Source organism: Trachypithecus francoisi, unplaced genomic scaffold (assembly GCF_009764315.1).
Source record: "Trachypithecus francoisi isolate TF-2019V2 unplaced genomic scaffold, Tfra_2.0 Lachesis_group17, whole genome shotgun sequence".
Taxonomy (NCBI): Eukaryota; Metazoa; Chordata; class Mammalia; order Primates; family Cercopithecidae; genus Trachypithecus; species Trachypithecus francoisi.
The window spans coordinates 35,491,986-35,510,373 of NW_022681462.1; the positions used below are offsets into that span (position 1 = coordinate 35,491,986).

General features: G+C 39.2%; 1 long non-coding RNA gene across 1 annotated transcript in view; it reads right to left on the bottom strand.

Annotated features, from left to right (window-relative positions):
• Positions 1–5,590: 5,590 nt before the first annotated feature.
• LOC117062108 overlaps positions 5,591–18,388 on the bottom strand; it is a 69,098-nt gene continuing 56,300 nt past the window's right edge. The window contains exons 4-5 of the long non-coding RNA XR_004428222.1: positions 15,332–15,429; positions 5,591–5,732 (exon numbers count right to left, since the gene is read on the bottom strand). This is a non-coding gene — a long non-coding RNA (uncharacterized LOC117062108). The remainder of the gene's footprint in view (positions 5,733–15,331; positions 15,430–18,388) is intronic.

Genomic DNA, 18,388 nt, shown 5'->3' on the forward strand with positions numbered 1-18,388 from the left:
GACACATGAAAAGAAGAAAAAAAAATTCATGAAGATAAGAGTAGACCTAAGAGGGTAATTTCTTAATCATTTAATGTATATTTAATGTATATTTAATGTACAGATGCATAGTATTTTCCCCCAGAGCATCTATATATTGTCCCCTTTTGATAAAGCCCTTTACTACATATTATGCAGTCTGGGGCTTGGGGATAATTAGCGGGATAAAAGTTGTGTCCCCCTTTCTCCCCCTCACAGCAATATTAACCTAACATCCCAAAACTTGAATTGTAAAACTACAGTCAGTTCTGTTATAATGTAATACAGTATTCCTAAACATCACCATGCTATGCAAAATTGTACAAGAAAAATTACAGGGTTTAAGAAGAAAATGGGAGCACAACATTTAAAAATGTTGTCAATGACATGTAAACAAAAGATAGGAACCAAATAAAAATGATAGTTGTACACAAGTTAAATGGCTAGTAAATATTGCAAAAAATGTGACTCCTTATCTTGAAAAAAAAACCTGAAGTTTGCCTATGTATGTGAATTTAGGAAGGCTGCAGCTTGTAAGTTACTGGGAAATGGAGGAAGGAGGGTTAGTTGAAATCAGACAATGTGGAAAGGTCAGGTGTGGAAGGATACAGCTGATAATACACATAGTGAGCTGACAGAGCTGGTAGATATGCACATGCCCATTTTGTGTATTCTTCCATAGCCCAATACAACAGAGTGCAATTTCTGCATTCACCCAGCATTCCCTGTGGACAAAACCGTGCATAAGAAAATGCAAAATCACATTGTGCTCAGATCACCTCCTAATATTTCAATCGCGTTGAAACAAATTTGTTTTCAAAACAAGCGTGATAGCAGAACTGACTATATCTGGAATTTTCAGGTTCTTATCTCTAACTGCCACCCTTCATTCCACTTGCAGAATAAATTTTCCCAATACAAATCTCATCTTTTGTTTAAGATCTCTTAGAAGAAGCAGACAGTTCAGATGAATGTTTCAGGTGATAAACGAGGCAGGATTTTAAAAGACAGAGAGATTGCGGTTTGCTCAGTTCTCCATCAAAGTTTCCTTGCTGAAGTATAATTGAGCCTGATATTGAAGAGCAGTAGAGTTGAGAGAGAAGGCACGGCATAGACAAGCAGACCTAGGACCCAGACCCAGGGCCAGGCTCTGTGCCTACAGGAAAGAGTCTTGTTTCTAACAGGGCTCAAGGTATTAGTAGCTGCTCTTGATGTTGACTTGAAAAGTTTTACATTTACTAGATGTTCCTATCTACCCTTTTTAACTTGCTAAGAATACCATCTGTGAATTTACCTAAATCTCCCTTTAAGCCTCTAGCTATCTTAAGGAATATTGTCATGCAAGAGCTGGGCAAGAGCCAGGAGCATAGTAATTGGGGCATTCGCTCACCATGTATTGAATTGAGCAATCACTGTTTGCAATGCCAGCTACGTGGAAAAGGAAAGCTAAAATCACATTCTTTTTTTTTTTTTTTTGAGACGGAGTCTGGCTCTGTCGCCCAGGCTGGAGTGCAGTGGCCGGATCTCAGCTCACTGCAAGCTCCGCCTCCCGGGTTTTACGCCATTCTCCTGCCTCAGCCTCCCGAGCAGCTGGGACCACAGGCGCCCGCCACCTCGCCCGGCTAGTTTTTTGTATTTTTCAGTAGAGACGGGATTTCACCGTGTTAGCCAGGATGGTCTCGATCTCCTGACCTCGTGATCCGCCCGTCTCGGCCTCCCAAAGTGCTGGGATTACAGGCTTGAGCCACCGCGCCCGGCCTAAAATCACATTCTTATGAGTCTGGCAATTTCGTGGCAAGTCTCTACAGAGCTTTTATATTCTGTGGTGGACAACTGCTTTTTCCCTTACTCATTTTTCTCAACTATTGGTATTTAGGGTAGTACAATTCTTTTTTGTGCAGGACTGTCCTGCTCAGTTCAGCACAATCAGCACCCTTATCTAACACTTACCAAATGTCAGTCGTGCACCCTAATCACTGCAAATATCCAAAATGCCTCCTTCACAAACTCAAACACTTTTGGCAGTTTAGAGGGTTCCCTGAATGAGAACCACTGCCACTGACGTCTCCTTCAGCTGCAAACTTCCTTCTCTCGGCAGATGCAGGCCTGCCCACTTCCTGAGATAAACACTCAAGCAGTTTTCATTCCTTTACCTTGGAGAGAATACACTATCTTGGGTACAACAGAAGACATTACAGCAGAGAAAAGGAGAAGAATAGGAAAACTCTATGTGCTCCTCACCATATTACCTTACTCTTCTTTAGACAGAGTCTCACTCTACTGCTCATTGCAATCTCCACCTCCCAGGCTCAAGGGATTCTCCTGCCTCAGTGTCTTTTTTTCTTTTTTTCTTTTTCTTTTTTTTTTCTTTTTGAGACAGGGTTTCACTCTTTCACCCAGGCTGGAATGCAATGGCACGATCTCGGCTCACTGAAACCTCCACCTCCCTGGTTCAAGTGATTATCCTGCCTCAGCCTCCTGAGTAGCTGGGATTACAGGCATACACCACCACACCCAGCTAATTGTTTGCATTTTTAATAGAGACAGGGTTTTGACATGTTGGTCAGACTGGTCTCAAACTCCTGACCTCAGGTGATCCACCCATCTCAGCTTCCCAAAGTGCTGGGCCTGAGTCACAGCACCCAGCCTCAGCCTCTTGAATATCTGGAATTACAGGTGTGTGCCACCATGCCCACCTAATTTTTGTATTTTCAGTAGAGATGGGATTTTGCCATGTTGGCCGGACTGGTCTTGAACTCCTGACCTCAAGTGATTCGTTGGCCTCAGCCTCCCAAAATGCTGGGATTACAGCCGTGAATCACTGCACCTGGCTTACCTTACTCTTCTTATGCGTGAAATTTTGATATAATTTACGTCTCAGAACAGTCCTATAAAATTGGCTATGGGAAGAAAACTGTGACTCAAGGGTCTGTCCCTGGACAGGCTGCTGATTTGGGATTAGAATCTGGTTGTCCTCATGTTGCTTCCTCTTGTGCTCATTTTATCAGCCCTTACTGCTGTTTCTTGGCCCTGGGAAAAGAACCTGAACTCTTTATCACTAGTATCTGACTTCCTTCTTCCATATTCTGCAGAAACTTGAGTTTGCCATTGATGCTGTTGACCAAATATTTCCAGCTCTCTATCTTCATAGCACATGGTGGTATTATACTTCCAGCCCACCTCTGGTTCTTCAAAGCAGCATTCATTACTAGTTCTGGCCAATAAACTGTGAGCATTTAACAGCCAGTGCAAGAAACTCATTCTCTTTTCCCTCTGATGTAACAACTGGCAGCATTTAAGATGCTGGCTGCTCTGTCAGCATGGATCCAAAAGTCAGGAAATGTTGAAGTAGAAGCCTCAGCTGACCCAAAATGGACAGCTAGCATGAGCAAGAAAAAGCACTTTGCTGTAATAAATCACTAGGATCTGAGAGTTGTTTGTCATCACCGTGTGACGTATCTTATCCTGACTGATACAGAATTATCTGCTTCTCCCAACATTTGCTCCTGAGTCAGTTCTCAGGTGTTTTGATGGAATAAAATAACTTCTCAGATCCATCCCCTATACCACATACGCACATGCACACATACACACACACACACACACAAACACACGGGCCAGATTCCTTATGAGTTAGTGCCTCTTGTGCACATCTTCCTTAGTCTGATGGTTAATACTGAGTGTCAATTGATTGAACTGAAAGATGCAAAGTATTGTTCCTGGGTGTGTTTGTGAGGGTATTGCCAAAGGAGATTCACATTTGACTCAGTGGGCTGGAAGAGGCAGACAAACCCTCAATCTGGATGGGCACCATCTAATCAGCAGCCAGCATGGCTAAAATAAAAGCAGGTAGAAGTTGGAAGGACTTGACTTGCTGAGTCTTCCGGCCTTTGTCTTTCTCTCATGCTGGGTACATCCTGCCCACAAACATCAGACTGCAAGTTCTTCAACTTTTAGACTTTTGAACTTACAACAGTGATTTGCTAGGGGCTCTTGGACTTTCGACCACAGACTGAAGGCTGCACTGTTGGCTTCCTTACTTTTGAGGTTTTGGGACTCGGACTGGTTTCCTTGCTCCTTTGCTTGCAGATGGTCTATTGTGGGACTTTACCTTGTGATAATGTGAGCCAATACTGCTTAGTTAAACTCCCCTTCATATATACATCTATCCTATTAATTCTGTCCCTCTAGAGAACCCTAATATACTTAGGATTTTTAAATTTTAGCCATTTCACCTCTCACACTCTTTCCCCTTTTAAGAGTCTCACTCTGTCACCCAGTCTGGAGTAGAGTAACACAATTTCGGCTAACCACAACCTCTGCCTCCTTGGTTCAAGCGATTCTCATGCCTCAGCCTCCCAAGTAGCTGGGACTACAGGTTCATGCCACCACATTCGGCTAATTTTTTATATTTTTAGTAGAGACGGAGTTTCTCCATGTTGGCCAGGCTGGTCTGGAACTCCTGACCTCAGGTGATCCGCCCACCTTGGCTTCATAAAGTGAGCCACTGCACCTGGCTCCCACTTCCTTCTGAAGCATCAGTCATTCTAGACATAGAATTGGCTCCAGGATACCCAGTTGTTTTTGTTTCACTGCAAGTTCTTTAATGATAGGGAATGTGCCTCATATCAACTCTGCCTACCATACAGTCTGGCACAGAGAAAGCAAAATACAAATACTTGTTAAATAACTAATCTTTGTAATCTAATGCTAGGAACAAAAGGGGAAGAGAAATTATCTAGGCAAACTATTTTTTTCTCCAAAAGCACTGAGAAGAATAATGAGTAAGAATACATATGCTAGAGGAGAAATATAGTACATTTTTAAAAGTTTGGAAACTTGGAGAGGATTATAAACATATAATCAATTACTACCACAATATAGAAGTTTTTCTTTATAACCAGGAAGACTTCTCATTAATTACATCATGCTCCATAAGTTATACTTTATCAGCTATCAAATAAGAGACTTTTTATCTCATTCTAGATCTATGGCCAACAAAAAATTCAGCTCCTAGTTAATATCTGATGAATCCCGGGATGACTCCAGAGGAGACTCGCTCAATAATCCAATAGCTCATTTCGCTCTCATCCTACTCAGTTATCCCAGACATCCACTGCCGCCAAAGTGAAATATGATATTGATCTTGCACTGCATTGTTCGGTCTCTGTGAATCCCTGGTGGTCATTTGCTACTGATAGATTAACACAAGTGTGATAATCACTTTGGAAGTAAACTGTCAAGTACATGCACTACCCTGGATGCTGTACTGAGCACCCAAGAAAACTGGCTTCTCCCTAAGGGGTGTGCTACATAATCACATTTGATAAAACTCAAAGCTATGCTGGAGAAGCAGTGGTTACTGCCAAAACATGCCACTGTTCGTGTCCTCTGAGATGGGGGTCTGTCTACCCCAGCGTTTCAATTTAGGATGTCTTGTTTCTTTCAATTTTCTGGGGATCTCATAAACCATAACAAGAATTTAACTTGAGGTGAAAATAATAGTAACAGTAGAAAAAAGGGAAAATTGTGCTAGCCAAATATTATACATTTTTATATGTATTACCTTGGAAAGGTGATATAGTAGTTGAGAGTAAGGACTCAAGAAATAATCTGCTTGACTTCAAATTCCAGCTTGCGACTCATTAGCTGAGCAAGTTACTTTAACTCTCTGTGCCTGTTTCTTCATGTGTGAAATTATCTTACATGTAGATCTGTTGTGAAGATTAAATTAGTTAATTTATGGGAAATATTTAGAATAGTGCCTGTCATGTAAGTACTCCTTAAGCATAATTTTATCTTTCTTTAGAGAGATACAGAATGAAATGGAGATAGAGATGCCTATGGGTGTGCATATGTGTATTTGTATATATTTTTGCATAGACTCGATGAGATGCATACGATCAATAAATCTGTTTCACAAAAAAGATCGTGAGAGTTAGTGGGGTAGGAAGAACAGTGAGTTAATGGCAAAGCCGGCAATTAAATCCAGGGCTTTTTTACTCTCAAGCATACGTTTTTAAATAGCAGACACATTGTTAAGTGATATTTATTAGTCAAGAAATGTTTCTTGAGTGTCAACTATGTGCCAAGCATTCTGTTAGGCATGGAGCCACGGGACTCTTTTACTCACAGCCAGAGCTGGGGAAAATGATGAAAGAAAAACCCACAACGTGTTTTTTGTGTTCCTTCAATGATACTCTAACAAATAAAGTCAAACCCTTTATCCTCTGCTTTTGCTCTTATGCTTCACTTAAGTAGATTCTCCCTGGGCAGCATTCTAGAAATCATTTTTTATTCTCATACCCATTTCCTTGATACCTATTCTCTGAGAGTCTTTACCTTTGTTAAGTGACAGCAAGCTGTTCTGGTTAACTCAAATGACAATTAGTTCCCCTCATAGAAGAAGATAGATTAGGAATGAGTAAGTGCCCCGTAGGTAAGCACAAACTGAGGCTATATGGTGATGACATAATAGATTTCTAAATTAGATCACAAATTAGACTAAAGAGACTTCCAAATCTAAGATAAAGCAATTATTCAATATGCTAAGATCAGCATTCTTGATTATTAGATCAGCTCTCATGGTAAGATTTCTTGTACTATGCTCACAATACTAGGAGAACACGTTGGATAAAATAAAAATGTAGTGGTTACCTATTTTTAATGCCCCTTAACCAACCATGATACTTGGCCAGCCGATTCAATACCTTACACAGGGATCCATTTGAACTTGACATTGTCAGGATGCTTAGTGGCACTATATGTGATTCTGGTAACAAAAGAAAAGAAACTCTCTGTGATGTATGTGATGCCACCTCCAACTCCTAGACAGCAGAATCAGAAAATCGATCTGATGATTGAAAGTAGTTCACACAGTCAGATCAGCTAACTTTAATTAAGTAACTCCATTCTTTTCCTCCAAAAGGCCCAATTGTCCAAACTTTATCCAAGCTAAATAATGCCGTATATTTTTCAAATTGATCTCCCAGGCCCTCTAAGTATGACTTTATCTCTTTCCTTCTCTACATAGGCAAGCTGTTAGAAAAAATTTCAGGCTTACTGTGTCACCTCCTTGCCTCCCATCTCCTCTTTGCTCTGCAAGGCCATTCTCCTCTTCTCACTTCCAGACCGCTGTGCATGTCCAACCTGTAATTTTGAACTGCTGCTCTGCTATCTTATGTAAATCATACTCACATCCCCTCTTTGAGATTTTTCCAGAATCCAGGCTTTTTATGCATGGCTCTAACACCAAATCTGTCCTATCAGTCCTGACTCCCAGGGCATGAACACTGAGATACTGTTCAAATTTCTATCACAGTTTAGCTATAAATGGAAGCAGAAAAATAGGGTATTAGCTGGAGAGCAAGGTGGACACCATAACTTTTTTAAAAAGAGATGCAAGATATTTTAGTATCTTTGCTGTTGGAAATGATCCAACAGAAGGTGAAAAAATTGATAATGCAGGGGTACAGGGTACTTCCAGAAGCAAATTATTTACATAGGCAAGAATTTATTAAAAGCAATCAGTTATGTGGGTGATTTAATCTTTGCCCAGAAAAATGGAGGATTTCAACCTGAAAACTTTTGCAATCCTGTGTAATCTTTTAAGAAATTTACATTTTTACACAAATTTTAAAATTTTTACCGTAATTTTTTCAACGTGTTTGAACACAAAACCATTCAACCAACTTGCCCTCAAGTCTTCATAGAATGATTGCTTTCAAATTGAGACGGGTAAAAGTTTCTCTAGATCCCCAGATACTGACTCATAACCAGAGTGAGGCAAAGCCCTGAAGTCTCAAGTTCACTGTAGTTTTCTATGAATTTAGAAGCAAAATTCATCGCTATCCTTCCTGCTTCTAGGGGAAGTTAGGTAAATGACTCTTACCCTTTACCTCTGTCACAATGCATAGTGTATATTTTCAAATATTTACATTCTTGGACATGACCCCAGTCTTGATGAGTCTAAATCTCCTGGGACAGTGAACACAAAAGGAAAAAATACAGAAATCTGCATTTTGCTTTGTGAACTCCCCCAGCTATTCCTGTGTGCACTGAAGCTCAAATCCTGAAATAGAGAAGCAAATATGATGACTTCCATTTTCATTCCTGCTTTTAACAATGTGTGTCAGGCCATGTTCGGCATTGAACATGCAAGGTTAGAACATGATGGTCTCTGCCTTCAAAGGATTCACAATACAAAGGGAGAGAAATGGGAGCTAATCAAGGGCAATTCACAATGTGAAAGGCTTGTGACCAAGGAAGTCTAAGGATACTGAGAAGGAATATCAAAACTGGGTTCAGCTGGGGGTGGGCGTGATGCCCAGAAAGGCCAGGCTTGCTCTCAAGATGAGTTCTGAAGGATGAGCAAGAGTTAGCTAGGAAATGACATACCGAAATCAAAACAGAAATATTTCCAGTTCTTATTTAAAAGATTTTACTTGTAATTTTTTTATTAAATTGTGCAATGCATAATAAATTCTCATCCACAAAATATTTCTAGCTATGAAATTGCTTTGGTATCATTTCACCAGTCTAGAAGTAACAGCTGAGGGTCTTTTCCCTTTAAAGTGATGGGAGGCCTCAAAAACATACATTTCTTGTCCTCAGACATAGAAAAGAAGGTTAAGAAAAGAGGTGAAAATTCAGCTCCACCTTAAAGAGAAAAGAGCTTTTAGTTGGAACTTAAAGAGCAAGACTTAGAGAAAGAGGAGAGAGCAGAAAGACAAAATAAATTTAAATCTCAAGTGGAAATGTTCTACTCAGCCCATGCAGGTAGGAAGATATAAGTTAAATAATACATAAAGGAAAAGTGTTTCTCTAGGTTTGAAAAATTAGAGGTGACAATGAAAACAGACTCCTCTATAAATTCCACATGAACCTATCCTGAGGGTTCCTGTTTGTCCTAGCCAGTCTGCCCTGAATTTCCCAGTGTAAGGGAGTGGTATGTGCATGGTATGTGCACTATACATCTCCAAGTCCAATTTGACTTTTCCAGGGCAGACTCAACTTTGTGGTAAATTGGTGAAAATGGGTTATATATAATAAACTTTATTACAACGAAGATTTCTGCCAACAAAGCTGTTTTTACAGGTTAATATTAGCGAACTATACACACAAAACTTTGTTATCCAGTTGCAAATGATTCCTCTCTAAGAAAAAATAGTTATGTGTTAATAGAAGCCCAGCTTGAAGGCTACAGGGAGTGAGGCCCCACCTCCCTCTGCATTGGTTAGACCTGTCTGCAACCTGAATTCCTCTGCACTGAAGTCCTATCTGCAGTTCTAGTTTACCATTTTGAGGACAACTGGAAAACGACCACAATTTAGTCACTGTTGAAACCAAAATACATGAAAAACTAATAAAGTTCCCATCAGAAAACAGACAGCACATTCATAACACGGACCAAGGAGAGTTTAAAGAAGGACAGAGCTAAGGGAAAAAGAAGGCAGGTGAAGCATCTCCAAGGATACACCCCTAGACCTGAAGGGGCAAAGAGGGAGAGGTGACCAGAATCCCATAAGTCCTATGTCTGAGGGAACCCGGTGACCGCCAGCACCTGTGCCAGCCATGGCTCAGGGGAAGGGACTGAGGAATAAAGGCTAGGTTGCTGACACAGAGCTCCAGTCAGCACCTCCCACTGGCCAGAACAGAAAGCAAAGAGAAGTAAACCCATTGACTACAGGCCATGCCAGTTCCTGGGGCCCAAAGCAGATTAGAGAGGGGAAGAGTTGGGTTTTAGGAGCCAAGAAAAAGTACTCAGTACAGAATCAAAAGTCGACTGCTTACTGGACATGAAAGCTGTCTTTTGGTATTTAAAGTCGATATGGTCATATCACCAGTTTATTGAGGCACTGATTGCCCTCTTTGAGCAGCTTCTACAATCTCACCCAGACTCCTAACAGCTGGAAATACCTGGTAAAAACCTTCCGGTGGAAGATTCCACAGCTTACATAAAGAGTTTTTAACTCATTGGCCATAACTTTATCTAGGTTTCCAATTTTATTTCTTACTATTTCTCTGCTCATACCCAGAGACTTTGGTAAACTGGATTTTCAATATTCCCTCATTCATGGTGTACTCTTTCTTACCATTCAAAATTCAGTTCCACATTTAAGATTCATTCCGAATTCTGCCTTCCTCACAAAGCCTGATTTCCCACAATGTCTGATTGTCTAAGCTGGTTGTAATCTCTCCCTCCTCTAAACATAGACCTGTAGTTTAATCTCTTGAAGAATTTACCTTAAAACCCTGTGTGGCCGAGCATGGTGGCTCGTGCCTGTAATCCCAGAACCAAGGTGAGAGGATCGTTTGAGCTCAGGAGTAAGAGACCAGCCTGAGCAACACAAAGAGACTCTGTCTCTATAAAAATAAAAATTAGCTGGGCATGGTGGCAATCCTGTAGTCTCAGTTACTTGGGAGGCTGAGGTGAGAAGGTTGAGCCCAGGAAGTTACCTCCCTGAATTGCTTTCAAATAAATTGATTATAGATTTGAATAGCTTATTTAGCTCTCTCCAAAGAAGAAAAAGTTAAATCAAAAGATATATCATTATAGGTAGTACTGTTTTGGCTGAATGGAAGGTTTTATAAGACCTAACCATTGGATGGTTTTTGCCTTCAGCTCCTGCTAAATGGCAATATAATTTCAGATCGTGTAACTTCAGAAGGCCCCATTAACTTTAGGAATATACATGTATTAGTGAGTGAAGATGAGTTAAAGGAGACATACCAGATTTACCCAACCATTATTTCTTTGCTGGGAAAATTCCTATTCAGAAAAGGAGACAAGAAACTTTCACGGAACCCAGGACCTGTCTCCAAGTGCCAGGATTTTTTATAAGATTCTGTCCCACTAGATCATCTGTGATTCTTGGCAGACAAGTGGATACTGAAGTCTTTTCAATTACAATGACTAAAGAAAACCCTTTTGTAAGATTTAATAAGCACACCGGCTTCTTTAATGGTTTTTAATATGTGCTCAGGCAACTCAAATATTGCCATCACAGCATAAAATTCCAGAGTCTTTTGAATATATTTCATGCTTTTTTAATGACTTCATTAGACAAATCAGTTTTTTGGCAAAGCGGAGCTAAAAAAAATTAATCTCACAGTGATTTGTGATAGCCAATGATCAGACAACACAGAATACATGCTTTTGGAATTGCCAACCTATTACAATAATGAGAGAAAGGGTACAGAAAGCAGAAAAGCAAGCTATTTACCTTACCCTTGAGGAGTTTACAATATACTTACGTAGACAAGGTGAACTCAGAATATTGCAGCAAATGATACATAACAGCTCACAATCAAGAAGCACTATGATATGAGTGGGGAGTAGGAGGGGATGATAGTTTAGGGTTAGAAGAATAAGCTCTGTCTCTTATTTGCTGTGCATCTTCAGGACAGTTACACTATCCCTTTGAGTCCTCTTCTGGAAAAATACTTGCCTTACAAGGACATTTTGAGGATATAACAGGGAAATGTATGTGAAAGTAACATAATAAAATGTAAATATCTATACATGTTCAGTTACTCCATAGGAATTTTTTAGGAGCTCATTGCATGCCAAGTACCATCCCCAGCATGACTGGGGATACAGATTTAAAAAACTGCAGTTTTCATATAAGGAGTAAGGAGACCTAAAACCATAAAAACCCTAGAAGAAAACCTAGGTAATACCATTCAGGACATAGGCATGGGCAAGGACTTCATGTCTAAAACACCAAAAGCAATGGCAGCAAAAGCCAAAATTGACAAATGGGATCTAATTAAACTAAAGAGCTTCTGCACAGCAAAAGAAAGTACCATCAGAGTGAACAGGCAACTTACAGAATGGGAGAAAATTTTTGTAATCTACCCATCTGACAAAGAGCTAATATCCAGAACCTACAAAGAACTCAAACAAATTTACAAGAAAAAAACAAACAACCCCATCAAAAAGTGGGCAAAGGATATGAACAGGCATTTCTCAAAAGAAGACATTCATACAGCCAACAGACACATGAAAAAATGCTCATCATCACCTGCCATCAGAGAAATGCAAATCAAAACCACAATTAGATAGCATCTCACACCAGTTAGAATGGCGATCATTAAAAAGTCAGGAAACAACAGGTGCTGGAGAGGATGTGGAGAAATAGGAACACTTTTACACTGTTGGTGGGACTGTAAACTAGTTCAACCATTGTGGAAAACAGTGTGGCGATTCCTCAAGGATCTAGAACTATATACCATTACTGGGTATATACCCAAAGGATTATAAATCATGCTGCTATAAAGACACATGCACACGTATGTTTATTGCGGCACTATTCACAATAGCAAAGACTTGGAATCAACTCAAATGTCCATCAGTGACAGACTGGATTAAGAAAATGTGGCACATATACACCATGGAATACTATGCAGCCATAAAAAAGGATGAGTTTGTGTCCTTTGTAGGGACATGGATGCAACTGGAAACCATCATTCTCAGCAAACTATTGCAAGAACAGAAAACCAAACACCGCCTGTTCTCACTCATAGGTGGGAATTGAACAATGAGATCACTTGGACACAGGAAGGGGAACATTACATACTGGGGCGCATTGTGGGGAGGGGGGAGGGGGGAGGGATAGCATTAGGAGATATACCTAATGTAAATGACGAGTTAATGGGTGCAGCACACCAACATGGCACATGTATACATATGTAACAAACCTGCACATTGTGCACATGTACCCTAGAACTTAAAGTATAATATATAAATAAATAAATAAAATTTTCAAAAAACTACAGTTTTCTTTTTTTTCCTCAAAGAAGTCAACTGAGCATAGTCCTATAGGTTTCCTTCAGAAGGGACTGGGAACCACAAGAGCTGTGATAATGAGAGGAATCGATGAAGGAGAGTGGGATCTGTACCTTCAAGGCTGTGTAGAACATGTAGCTCCTCAACTTATAATGGAATTACATCCCAATACACTCCTCAGAAGTTGAAAATATCCTAAGTCAAAATGTATTTAATACACCTAACATACCAAACATCATAACTTAGCTTAGCCTGTATTAAAAGTGCTCAGAACACTGACATTAGCCTGTAGTTTGGCAAAATCATCTAATATAATGCCCCTTTTCTAATAAAGCACTGAATATATAATGTAATTTATTAAATACTGTACTGAAAGTGAATAAAAAAAAAATGAGTAATCAAAGTACAATCTCTACTGAATGTATATCACTGTTAGATCATCATAAGTCGAAAAATCATTAAGTCAAACCATCATAAATCAGTAATTATCTACATAGATAGTTGGGGAAAAGGAACAGGGTTTTTTTCAAGTAAAGAAGCAGTATTTCCTAGAGATAGGCAAGTCTAGAATATTTTTGAGTGCATGTCCTGATTAGAAGAAAAAATAAATTGTGTCTACTTCAAGAGTCAGGAGTATTGAGCTCAACTGATGCAAAGTAAAATAATTAAACAATTTTCACTTAAGTCAGTAGTAACACTAAGGTAAATGCATATTAAATAGAACCTGCTGACTGCTCCAATTTGGTGAGTTCCCTACTTTTTAAGGCAAAAGGAGTCAATCTCAGAATGTACATGGATATTAAGGAGTTAGTAACAAGGGAGATTTAGAGGACATCTGTGGCTCAATGCACCAAAGTTAGCAGAAGGACTTCATCTCAACTGCTATTTCCCATCAGCAGGCAGCGGCTGCCTGTAGCATCCCCTCAGGAAGAATACCAAGACTTTGTCTGAGCTCTGTGGGAGAGCGTGTCACAATGAAATATTGAAAGTAGCCTTGAGCATTGGACGGCAGAGGAACTGCTCAAGCCTTCTCTTTTCCAGTCCTGCTTACACCTGCCCCAGCTCCCTCCTGAGCCTTGAACATGGAGATATAAGGTTTAGAATAATAGCTCTGAGGGCTTTCACCATCAGTTTCGCTAGATCAGATTCAATAAAGCAGGAAGGCCCACATATCATCATCACATCCATTGAAAAAAAACAGTTTTCAGTTTAGCTTTTAGCAAAGCAAACTACTTTCATTAGAACTTCCTAATAGCCCAGGAAAAAATGAGGCTTTACATTTGCATGAATGACTATCTGAGGACATAGATGAAGGATAGTTTCTGACCTTGAATAGCTCACGATCTACTGAGAGAAAAACAATATAAAAACAATAGCAGAATAAACAATGTATTTTATAACATTTTTCAAAAGATTCCATTCTCTTACTTTGCTTAGGTTAATTTCAAGGCACAGAAAGGAAACACCAAACTCATTTCAATCTATCCAGACAGGATCTATGTGCAAACATGTTTTCTAATAGGTCCTGAAGCAATTAATCGTTAATCAACAGAATTCTCTCCATTTTCTGTCATTCTAATTCTTAATCTTTTCTGAGTGAGGGGCTTCTTCTTACTCTCTTGCCAGATTACCCTCAAATTTCTGGATACCTCTAGCTACAGAGAGAGTAAAATCAAATAATTTACTGCCCAGGTGTGAACTCCTCAAACAAATTTTTATGAACATATACCATGATAGAAGCAGCCGTTTGTACAACTAGTTTGTAGAGGAGAAACCAGTTTAAAAGAGAAATGTTTTCAAATATGCACCTTCTCCCACCTCATAATCATGGAGGGATAATTTCTAGGGTACCCCCAAAAAAACCTACCCTGTGGACAGGTGTGTTTTCTGACTCAGGATGATCAGTGTTTCTATTTGGAGCTGGGATGTGATACAGGCAGGGAGGAAGGACAGGTGGAGAGACAGACAAGAGCTGGCCCAGTTGCACTAGAAGCAGCTGCCCTGATGTTCTTCTCAGTGGCCCAAAGCTGGCTATGTCTGGGTAGTGGGCAGCAGAGGACGGGCCACAGCTACCACCTGGTGTTCTTGGGCCAAACAAGGACTGCAGCTTCTGGGCCTCTGGCTAAGACCAGCAAAAGGGACACGCTGCAGGGAATGCTTGTCTCATGCAGACGGCAGAGAAGGACCCTGGCGGTACTGCCTGGAGCACAGTTCTCAGAGGATCCCCCTGTACTCAGTCAGAAATAAATGAAACATCACAAGCCCAAGAGCTGGAAAAGTTTCCTGCCCTTCAGGAAGTAGAGAAAAGGCAACATTTCTGACAAAAAATACTCATTCTAACTGATACCATAAGGAGTACAAAAAAACATGCGATACACTGCCATTTTTTATTGGATATCTGCTATGTGTCAAGTGTTTTGCTAAAAACTTTATATGTATTATGTTCAATGTTTGCATGTGTGATTAACCCCACTTTGTCCATGCAGAAATAGAAGATGAGAGGTTGTCATTTGTGCAACTCACACAGTCAATACTGTTTGGCTCAGGATCTAAATCCAACTCTAAGTGGCACCAACTATCTTCTTTTCTTGCTGAGACTAAGCAGACCATGCAGGAAAAAACTTTCAGGGACAGAAAAAAAGAAATTTATAACAGTTCTGTTGGAGAATATTTCAGGATATCTTTTTTTAAACAAAAACGTGTATTCTGCTTTTGTTGGGTGGAGTGTTCAATAAATGTCAAGTATAGTTGGTTTATAATGTTTTATAAGTCCTCTGTCTTAGTCTTTTTGTGCTGCTATAACAACGTACCTGAAACTGGGTAATTTATAAAGAATGGAAATTTATTTCTCACAGCTCTTGAGACTGAAAGTCTAAGATCAAGATTAAGGTAGTGGCAGGTTTGTTGTCTGGTCTGTGCTTTCAAGATGGTGCCTTGAATGCTTCATCCTTCAAAGGGGTAAAACACTCTATCGTCACATGGTAGGAAATGGAAATTGCAAGAGGGCTGAAGGCTGTGTGAAGCCTCTTCCATGAGGCCCTTAATATCATTCACAAGTAAAGGATCTCTCCTAACCTAATCACTTCTTAAAGGCCCCACCTCTTAATAACATCACATTGGCCATTAAGTATTTACATCTGAAATTTGGAGGGCACACATTAAACCATTGCATTCATTTTCTTGTTGATCTTTTCTTTTTTTTTTTTGCGATGGAGTCACTCAGTCACCTAGGGTGGAGTGGTGCAATGGCGTGACCTCGGCTCACTGCAACCTCTGCCTTCCAGGTTTAAGTGATTTTCCTTCCTCAGCCTGCCAAAGTAGCTGGAATTACAGGCACACACTACCACGCCCAGCTAATTTTTGTATTTTTAGTAGAGACAGGGTTTCACCGTGTTGGTCAGGTTGGTCTTGAACTCCTAACCTCAGGTAATCCGCCTGCCTCAGCCTCCCAAAGTGCTGGGATTACAGGTGTGAGCCACTGCACCTGGCTTTGTTGATCTTTTCTTTAGTTGTTCTATCAGTTACTGAAAATGGAGTAGTGAAGTCTGTAACTATTACTGTTGAAATGTTGATTTCTCTTTGATATTAGTATAGCACTCCAGTTTTCTTATAGTTACTGCTTACATGGTATATATTTTACCATCCTTTTGCTTTCAATCCATTTGTATATTTGAATATAAAGTGTTTCTCCTGTAAATAGCAGATAGTTGAATTATGTTTATTTATCCGGTCTAAGATCTCTGTATATTTACTGTATCGTTTAATTTTTTCACATTTAGTATTATTGATATCATTAGATTTATATCTGCCATTTGACTTTTTGTTATCTACATGACTTATGTCTTTTTTGTTCTTCCATTTCTCCTTTATCAAATCCTTTTTTATTAAATGGATATTCTGGTGGAATGTTTTAATTTCTTAAATTGTTTTTTTACTATTTCTTGGTCATTTTTATAATGGTTGCTCCAGAGCTTGTCATACACATTTTAGCTTACCAGAATCTACTTCAGACTTACACCAACTTAATTTTGGTGAGATACAAAAATATCACTCTTCTATAGCTATATTTCCTCTTATCATTTTTTGGTGCTATTGTTGTTATATATACAAAATCTATCTATGTTACAAGCCCAACAATGCATTGCTGTAATCATTACTTTTTATGAATTTATGTCTTGAAGAAGCTGAGGAAAAGGAGAGCAAATATTTATCTATAGTTTGTTATATTTGCCTTTTCTCCTTCTTTATTATGTCTTTAAAATATTACTTACCATTTCTCACTTTTTAAATTTTTTTGCATGCATTTGTATTGGAGTCATTATTTTAATCCAGTGTTCCTACTCACCCCCTTTCTGTTGTTATTGTCAAATATATTACATTTCTAGATGCTGTGGTTCAACAATACAATTCTATTCATATTGTTTTATACAATTATTTTCTAAATTAGTCAAAAGAAAAATAAAGAATTATGTATTATACTGACTTTTATAACTACATAGTTACAACTATCAGCGCTTGCTTTTTTAAAATGTAGATTCAAATTTACGTCTGTCAGTGTGGCGATTCCTAAGGATCTAGAACTAGAAATACCACTTGACCCAGCCATCCCATTACTGCGTATAGAGTGAGACTCAGTCTCAAAAAAATAAATAAATAACCCAAATGTCCATCAATGATAGACTGGACAAAGAAAATGTGGCACATATACACCATGGAATACTATGCAGCCATAAAATGGATGAGTTCAGGTCCTTTGTAGGGACATGGATGCAGCTGGAAACCATCATTCTCAGCAAACTATCACAAGAACAGAAAACCAAACACCATATGTTCTCCCTCATAGGTGGGAGTTGAACAATGAGAACACTTGGACACAGGAAGGGGAACATCACACACCGGGGCCTGTTGTGGGGTGTGGGAAGTGGGGAGGGATAGCATTAGGAGATATACCTAATGTAAATGACGAGTTAATGGGTGCAGCACACCAACATGGCACATGTATACATATGTAACAAACCTGCACTTTGTGCACATGTACCCTAGAACATAAAGTATAATAAAAAAAAAAAAAATTTACATCTGTACTTAGACTTAAATTTTTCTTTAGTATTTCTTGTAATGTGGATCTGCTAGCAACAAATTATCTCAGTTTTTGTTCATCTGAAATATCTTTATTATGTCTTTAATTTTGAAAGATAACTTTGCTAGGTATAGAATTATTGATTCACACTTGTTTTTTTTTTCCTTTCTGCCCTTTGAATATGTTATCCTACTTCCTCTGGCCTTCATTGTTCTGATGATAAATAAGCTGTTAATCTTATTGGAGCTCTCTTGTACATGACAAGGTTTTTTTGTTTGCTTTTTGTTTTGTTTTATATTGCATTATTTTGAGACGGCATCTCACTCTGTCATTCAGGCAAGAGTGTTGGTGAGATCATAGCTCACTGCAGCCTTGAACTAGGCTCAAGCAATTCTCCCACCTCAGCCTTCCAAATAGCTGGGACTGTAGGTGCATGCCACCACACCCAGCTAATTTTTTGTTTTTTTGTTTGTTTGCTTTTATTTTTGTGGAGATGAGAT